Source organism: Octodon degus, unplaced genomic scaffold (genome assembly GCF_000260255.1).
Source record: "Octodon degus isolate 3935 unplaced genomic scaffold, OctDeg1.0 scaffold00342, whole genome shotgun sequence".
Classification (NCBI taxonomy): Eukaryota; Metazoa; Chordata; class Mammalia; order Rodentia; family Octodontidae; genus Octodon; species Octodon degus.
Window position 1 is genome coordinate 905775 of NW_004524918.1, and position 8256 is coordinate 914030.

General features: G+C 39.5%; 1 protein-coding gene and 1 pseudogene across 5 annotated transcripts in view; one reads left to right on the forward strand and one right to left on the reverse strand.

Moving 5' to 3' along the window:
- The window catches only part of LOC105741213, a 1758-nt pseudogene extending 815 nt beyond the window's left edge, over positions 1-943 (forward strand).
- Positions 1-8256, reverse strand: part of Slc5a10 (solute carrier family 5 member 10) — a 98669-nt gene that overhangs the window by 80069 nt on the left and 10344 nt on the right. The gene's annotated exons all lie outside the window — the stretch shown is intronic.

An 8256-nucleotide genomic window follows, 5' to 3' on the forward strand; every position in this document is an offset into this window, starting at 1 on the left:
AGAGGTGTTGGACAGCGGAGGTTCTGGAGGCAGCCGAGGGCTGTCTGATGATGAAGCAGTGGAAGCAGACAATGAGGAGGATGCCGATCCCTGGGACAAAGAAAAGGAAAACGCTGCTGACTCCAGTGCCAGGACTAATGCAGGCTGGGCAGATGCCATGGCTAAAATACTTAGCAAAAAAACACCTAAGAGCAAGCCCACCATTCTCATCAAAAACAAAGAGCTAGAAAAGGAAAAAGAAAGGCTGAAGCAAGAACGACTACAGAAAAGAAAACAGCTTGATAAGAAGCATGTAGAGCAAAGCCAGATGCTGTCCAAGACAGAGATGCAGAGAGGAATCTTCAGAGAATCGCGACGAGGGGTGTGGTGCAGTTATTCAATGCTGTTCAGAAACATCAGAAGAATGTGGACAAGGTTAGAGAGGCCGGAGGCTCTGTTAGAAAGCGTGCTAAGTTGGTATCAAGTGTTTCTAAGAGAGATTTCATCAGTGTTCTCGGAGGAATGGATGGAACTACAAACGAGAAAAGTTCATTGGAAAAGAAGCCAAAAGCCAAACAGACTGCAGTGAAATCAGCAGAGGGCCCAGGTTGGAGCATTGTGCGGCACGACTTCATGCTGGGGCCTCCATGAAGGACTGGGACAAGGAGAGTGATGGCCACGACGGCAGCAGCACGGGGCCTGCGAGTGACTGAGGCCTGCCGCAGTGACGCTGTGGACGAGGTGGAGCGAGGACTTGTGAGCATCTGCGAGCCGGGAGTGGCTGGCTTGGTGTTCCCTCTTTGCTTTGCTTTTTTAATTTTTTTTTTTGGTGTTCCCTCTTTTCATGTAAATTTTCTCTAAGGTATTTTCAGCCCTTATATAATTGTTTTTCCTCCAGACATTTGTAAAAAGAAATGTTTTTGCTTGACCAGTAGCATTTTCATTTTGCTCGGGTCCTGACACATTGACATATCTTGACCAGAGACATTGGTGTGGTTTTAGTATCACTTGTGTTGTGAGAATTACTTTAAGTTAATATATTTCTGCCTTCCAGCTCAGAGATGTATATGTCTGTAGTTTGTTGAAATAATCAGTATCAATTTGTTTGTTTGGCTTGGTAAACTGTTGAGAAAATCTATGTAGTAAACTTTTAAATTATAGTATTTCTGATTTTGGGTGTGGATTTTAATTTGTAGTTAACTGATAAGCCTGTTTCAGGATACTCTTTTATAATGTACTAAGCAATATGACGGCTGATGATTCATTTTAACTCTGAGGTTATTTGTGCCTGGGAATTCGAATGCTGGACTCTTTTCTCTGAACTAATTGCTTAGATTCGCTTTTGGGCAGTCAGACCAGGGGAATGATGCAGTCCGCAACCAGTCTGCATCAGAAATTGCACCTAATTTGCACCAGAATTTTCATCTGATCTGCATCAGAAATTGTATCTAATTTGAAACTTGCTTTCATATTGCTGCCCTCAAAGTTATTAAATTGGATGTCCTTTTAGTATCCAGTTGTTAAACAAAAAGAGAAGAGAACTGAGACTGTTTAGGATTATGCCAAAGTGTGTGGCAAACTGCCCAAGATGTGAAGTTTATACATGGAATTATTTGGTGACTGTAGTGTGCTCCCGACTGAAAATGCTCCATCCCTTTGCCTGCTCTCTGTCCCACATTGGTTGTAGCTCTTTATCTGCTGCACACTGATGGGAACCCTCCCCTTAAATGGTGTGCTGGGTTAGACATGTTTATGTTTCCAGTCCATCCGAGTGTCACAAGTATTATATGACTAAAGTTAAATTAACCCATAGCCTGGTATTTGTTATCATAAAGAATGGTGGATATTCAAGATATCAAGTGGTTAAAACAGAAAAAAAAAGTTTATAACAGGCAATTAAATTGAAACAGTAATTTAGGTCTTCCTTTCTTTCTTTCTTTCTTTCTTTCTTTCTTTCTTTCTTTCTTTCTTTCTTCCTTCCTTCCTTCCTTTCTTTCTTTCTTTCTTTCTTCCTTCCTTTCTTTCTTTCTTTCTTTCTTTCTTTCTTTCTTTCTTTCTTTCTTTCTTTCTTTCTTTCTTTCTTTCTTCTTTCTGTTTTTTTTCCATGTATTTAGCACAGAGTCTACAGGGTCTCACTACACAGATTGGACTTCTAGAGATCCTCCTGTTTTCAGTCTTCCAAGTGCTGGGATTACAGGTACAAGCCACCATGCCCAATCTCAATCACTGTCTCAGCATGCCACAGGAGCGGGGATGGCACGGCATGCTGGGGATGGAACCTGGTCCCTGTGTCTGCCTAAGCAGGTGCTTTAAACTACTGAGCTATCTGGCTGGCTCTGAAACAGTAATTTAAAAAATCCTACCAACTAAGAAAAGCCCATGACCAATGGATTCACTGCTGAATTCAAGGAGGATATAATGCCAATTCTCCTCAAATGCTAATGAAATTTAAAGGGAAGCTGTAAAATCATTCCTGGAAGCTAACATTATCCTGATTCCAAAATCAGACAGGGATCCTGCTAGAAAAGAGAACTACGGGTCAATTTCTTTAAAGAACAAAGATTCAAAAATCCTCAATAAGATACTGTCGAACTGAATGCAACAAATCATAAAAAAATCATATATAATGACCAGGTACACTTTATTCCCAAGATCCAAGGGCGGTTCAACCTAGGCAAATCAATATTGGAAGCAAGGACAAAACTTACATGCTCATCTCAATAGATGTAGAAAAAGCCTTTGGCAAAAACCAACATCCAGAGCTGTAATCCAGTACTTGGGAAGGTGAGGGAATAGGATTGCTATGAATTTGAGGGCCATATGGGCTAAATAGTGAGTTTAAGTCCAGATTAAACTACATAATGAGACCCAGCCTCAACTACGCTGTGAAGTAAACAGGCATAAAAGGACCTTATGTCAATCTGATAAAAGCCATTATGACAAACCTACTGCCAACATCATACTAAATGGGGAAAAATGGAAAAGCTATTCCTTCAAAATCAGGCACAAGACATGAATGTCGATATAATGTTGCATCAGTCAGGGTTTACAGAGAAACAGATATAACCTGAGATCTACAAATGTGTAAGATACTACAAGATAGGCTTATGATGGGCAGCCAGAGAGTTGGATGAGGAAGCGTGCAGAGGGTACCTGCACATTGGAGGCTGAAGTACAAGGTCTGGAGCTCAGTGCAGTGTCCTGTGCGAGTCCATATCAAGAGCCTGATAGGTCTGTGACAGATGGAAAGCTGAAGAATCTACGCTGAAAGGCTGAAGAGTCCACACCAGAGGGCTGAAGAATTCCAGGCAGAAGCCAAACATTCTGCACCAGTGAGAGACCTCTACAATAAAAACTACAGTTTGATTCGACCCAGAACCCAGGCCCAGCATGTGATTGAGACAACCTGGGGCCTGCTGGACCCTCATTCGACCCAGAGCCCAGGCCTGGCATATGAGTGAGACCTCTTGGGACCCACCAGATCCTTATTTGACCCAGAGCCCAGGGCTGGCATGGAGCCCTTCTGCAGAACTCCCTGGAAAGAGGCTAGAGTCAAGACCCACCCAGCTGGTTCAGGAGCAGAACATCTTGCCAGAGTGACACAGAGGGTTCACCTCCAAGAGCTGCAGCAGGAAGAAAAGGAGCACAGTGGCCAGACCCAAGCCACACCCACCTGGAGGAGTCTGAACTTTGTAGATCCATACCTGGTGCTAAGGTAATAACTCTATCTAAACTCTACACCAAAGGTCAGAAGATGGTGGTATACAAAATGACAAAGAGAAGGAACAAAATATAGTCTCAGGCCATGAGCCCACCCAGAACAAATGCAGAAGACACTAGCATAGAAGAAATTGGAAATCACACCCCTGAAATCTCTGAAATAATAGCATTGGAAGTAAAGAAGCAACTGTAGAAAGATATAGAGGAAATCAGATCAGAAATAATTTCTAAAGTAAAAAAAGAAATGATAAATATAATCAAAGAAGTACTAGGTGTTTCTAAAGAAGACACTGGATATCCGGCCAACCCCAGGCCCTGCAAGTGTCAGGGAGAGCTTCTGCTCTGTCCTGTGCTTGCCCACCACTCCAATCCCAGCCCACCACATGAGAGAAGCTTTTTCCCACGTTCTCTGAACCTCCTTCGCCCAGCCAGACCCAGCACAGTCCATCCTGTGAGTGAGAACTTCCGCCTTGCTCTTGGGAATCCTGTAGACCCACCAAAGCACAGCCCCGGTGAGTGTGTGGGAGAGCTTCTGCACTCTCTTGCCCTCACTCCTCGTACCCCTCCAGACCCACCCCAGACCTGGCATACAGGCTTGAGGTAAAACCCTGCTGCTAAAGTCCCTGCAGTGAGACTAGGGTCAAAACCACATGCTAATCCAGGAACAGATCATCTTACCAAAGGGGTACAGCAGGCCCACTCCAAGGGCAACAACAATAAGCAGCTGAGCACAGTAGCCAGACCCAAGCTAGACACAACTACATGAACTAGAACTTGGTATATCAGTACCTGAATTTCATTAAGTGATAAGGACATAATTGCACCAAAGCTCTACATCAAAGGTCAGAGGTCAGTGCTATATGAAATGATAAAGACAAGGAGCAAAATGCAATCTCAGGTCTCAAGCCCACCCATAACAAGTGCAGAGGACACTAGCTCAGCTGAAATAAATGAATCAATAGCGTCGGAAGTAAACAAACAACAGCAGAAAGATATAGAGGAACTCAGAGCAGAATTAATTTCTGGAACAAAAAAAAAAAAGAAAAGAAAACTCTGAATTCATAGCATATGAACTAAAGAATCAAATGCAGAAACACATGGAGGAAACACAATGCCCACCCAGAACAAATGCAGTGGACACTAGCTTAGCTGAAATATATGAATTAGTAGCGTCAGAAGTAAATAAGCAACTGCGAAAAGGTTTAAAGGAACTCAAAGCAGAATTAGTGTCTGAAATGAAACAAGAAATCTGAATTCATAGCACCTGTACTAAAGAATCAAATACAGAAACATATAGAGGAAAACCAATCTATAAAAAACTCTGCAGTCAAAGAATTAATAACTGCTTCTAAAGAAGACATTGATAAAAAAAATACAGGAGATTAAAAAAATGATGGATTCATTCAATGAGCAATACAGGAAAGAAACAGATCGCATGAAGCAGAGTCAAAGAGATGTAGAGGAACTTAAAATATCAATCACAAGCCTTCAAAACCATTTGAGTGAAAGTGAAGATAGAGTTTCAGATCTTGAAGATGCTGGTGCAGCTAGTGAAAAGGTAAGAAAAGATCTTTTAAAAACAACTAAGATGCAGGAAAAAATAATTCATCACCTGCAAGATGATACAAAGATGAACAATGTGAGACTAATAGGCATCAATGAGAAAGAAGGAGTTAATACAAATGATATAAAAAGAATATGGACAGAAGTAATAGCAGAAAACTTCCCAAATATGAGGAAACAATCTGATATTCAGGTAAACGAAGCATACAGAACTCCAAATAACTTCAACCCAATAAAAAACACACCAAGACATATAATAGTCAAGAGCCCAGAAATCCAACACAAGAATATCATACTGAAAGCAGCTAGAGAAAAGAAGCAGATCACATTCAAAAGAAAACCCATCAGAATTATGGCCGACTTCTCTTCACAAACCATGAAGGCAAGAAGAGCATGGAGCAGAGTACTTCAAGTCAGCTATGAAAACAAATTCCAATCCAGACTACTATACCCTGCAAAACTCTCTTTCAAGTTTGATGGAAAAATGAAATACTCTCATGACAAAGAACAACTAAAGAATTTCATGATAGCAAAGCCAAACCTACACAGAGTACTGAAAGATGTTCTAGAAAGGGACCAAAATGATCAGAACTCCACCAATGAGAACAGAAGATACTCACTAAATAGTACAAACAATTAAACACAGGAGAAAAAAAGAGTTAAAAACAACATTTAAATAACATGTCAATTGTAAGTCGACACATCTCAATTATAAACATCAATGTAAATGGACTCAATTCACCAATTAAGAGAAATAGATTGGCACAGTGGATTAGGAAACAAAACCCAACAATATGTCGTATACAAGAAACACATTTAACTCATAAAAAAACTCATAGGCTGAAACTCAAGAATGGAAAACAATACTACATGCCCCAGCACTTCAGAAAAAAGCAGGGGTAGCAATCTTGTTCTCGGACAGTCTCAACTGCAAACCAAGAACGATCAAACAAAATAAAGAAGACCACTATATACTAGCTAGGGGAAAAATTCAAGAGGAAGAAATAACAATCATAAATATGTATGCACCAAACACAAGAACACTCAACTATATAAGACAAACCTTAATAGACATGAAAAATCTAATATCCAATACAACAATCTTAACAGGAGACCTTAAAACCCCCTTATCCCAAAAAGATAGATTGACCAGAAAAAAATTAGCAAAGAAGTAGTACAACTGAACCAGAGCTTGAAACAAATGGGCTTGGTAGACATATACAGAGTGTTCCACCCAACCACAGTGGAATACACATTTTTTTCAGCTGCACATGGATCATTTTCTAAAATGGACCACATACTATTACATAGGTCATGCTTAAGTATATGCAAGAAAATAGGAATTATCCCATGCATATTATCTGACCACAGTGCAATGAAACTGGAAATAAATGACAAAAGAAACCAGAAAAAAAAACCCTAAATATATGGAAATTAAACAATACTCAGCAATCAATGGGTTACAGATGAAATTAAACTAGAAATTCAACAATATCTACAATTCAATGAAAATTCATCCACAATGTATCAGAATTTAGGGATGCGATGAAAGCAGTTCGCAGAGGGAAATTCATAGCTGTGAACTCACACATTAGGAAAACAGAATGGAAACAAATAAACACCCTAATGCTGCACCTCCAACATCTAGAAAAGGAAGAGCAAACCAAACCCAGAGCCCAAAGACGGGAAGAAACCATAAAGATTAGAGCAGAAATTAATTCAATTGAGATGAAGAAAACAGTTCAAAGAATTAACGAATCAAAAATCTGGTTCTTTGAAAGATTAAACAAAATTGATAAGCCCCTGGCCAACCTCATCAAAAAGAGGAAAGAAAAAATTCAGATACAAACAATAAAGAATGGAAAGGGTATCACTACTACAGACCAAGTGGAAATTCAGAAGATTATCAATAGCTACTTTGAGAATCTTTACGCTCACAGAATAGAAGCCACAGATGAAATGGACAGATTCCTAGGAAATTACAAATTACCAAAACTGAATCAAGAAAATATAACAACTCTTAATAACCCAATAACAGCCAATGAAATAAGAAATATAATAAAGAGTGTGCCAACAATGAGAAGTCCAGGTCCTGATGGATTCACAGCTGAATTTTACAAGAAATTCACAGAAAATATAATCCCTACACTCCTCAAACTCTTCAATGAAATTGAAAAGGAAAGAGTTCTCCCAAAATCATTCCTGGAGGCGAGTATTATACTGATACCAAAAACCAGGGAAAGACGCAACTAAGAAAGAGAACTACAGGCCAATCTCCCTCATGAACATAGATGCAAAAATCCACAATAAAATCCTAGCAAATAGAATGCAGCAAGAAGATCATACAGCATGACCAGGTAGGATTCATTCCAGGGATGCAAGGATTGTCCAGTATTCAAAAATCTATAAATGTAATACACTATATCAATAGAGTGAAAACAAGCCAGATGATCATCTCAATTGATGCAGAAAAGGCTTTTGACAAAATCCAACACTCATTCATGTTCAAAGTCCTACAGAAAATTGGAATAGAAGGGCTCTACTTCAATCTGATAGAAGCCATCTATGACAACACAATGGCTAATATAATTCTCAATGGGGAAAAACTGAAATCTTTTACTCTCAAATCAGGTATAAGACAAGGATATCCTCTATCACCCCTCCTCTTCAATATAGTTTTGGAATCATTAGCTACCACCATTAGACAAGAGAGAGAAATAAAAGGAATAACAATAGATAAAGAAGAAGTGAAACTATCATTTTTTGCAGATGACATGATACTTTATTTGGAAGACCCAAAAAACTCCACCAAGAAGCTGCTAGAATTGACACACAGATTCAGTAGCATAGCAGGATACAAAGTCAATACCCAAAAGTCAATAGCATTCCTCTACACAGATAACAAACACACTGAGAGGGAAATTAGAGAAACAATACCTTTTACAATAGCATGGCAGAAAATGAAATACCTTGGAATTCATCTAACTAAAGAAA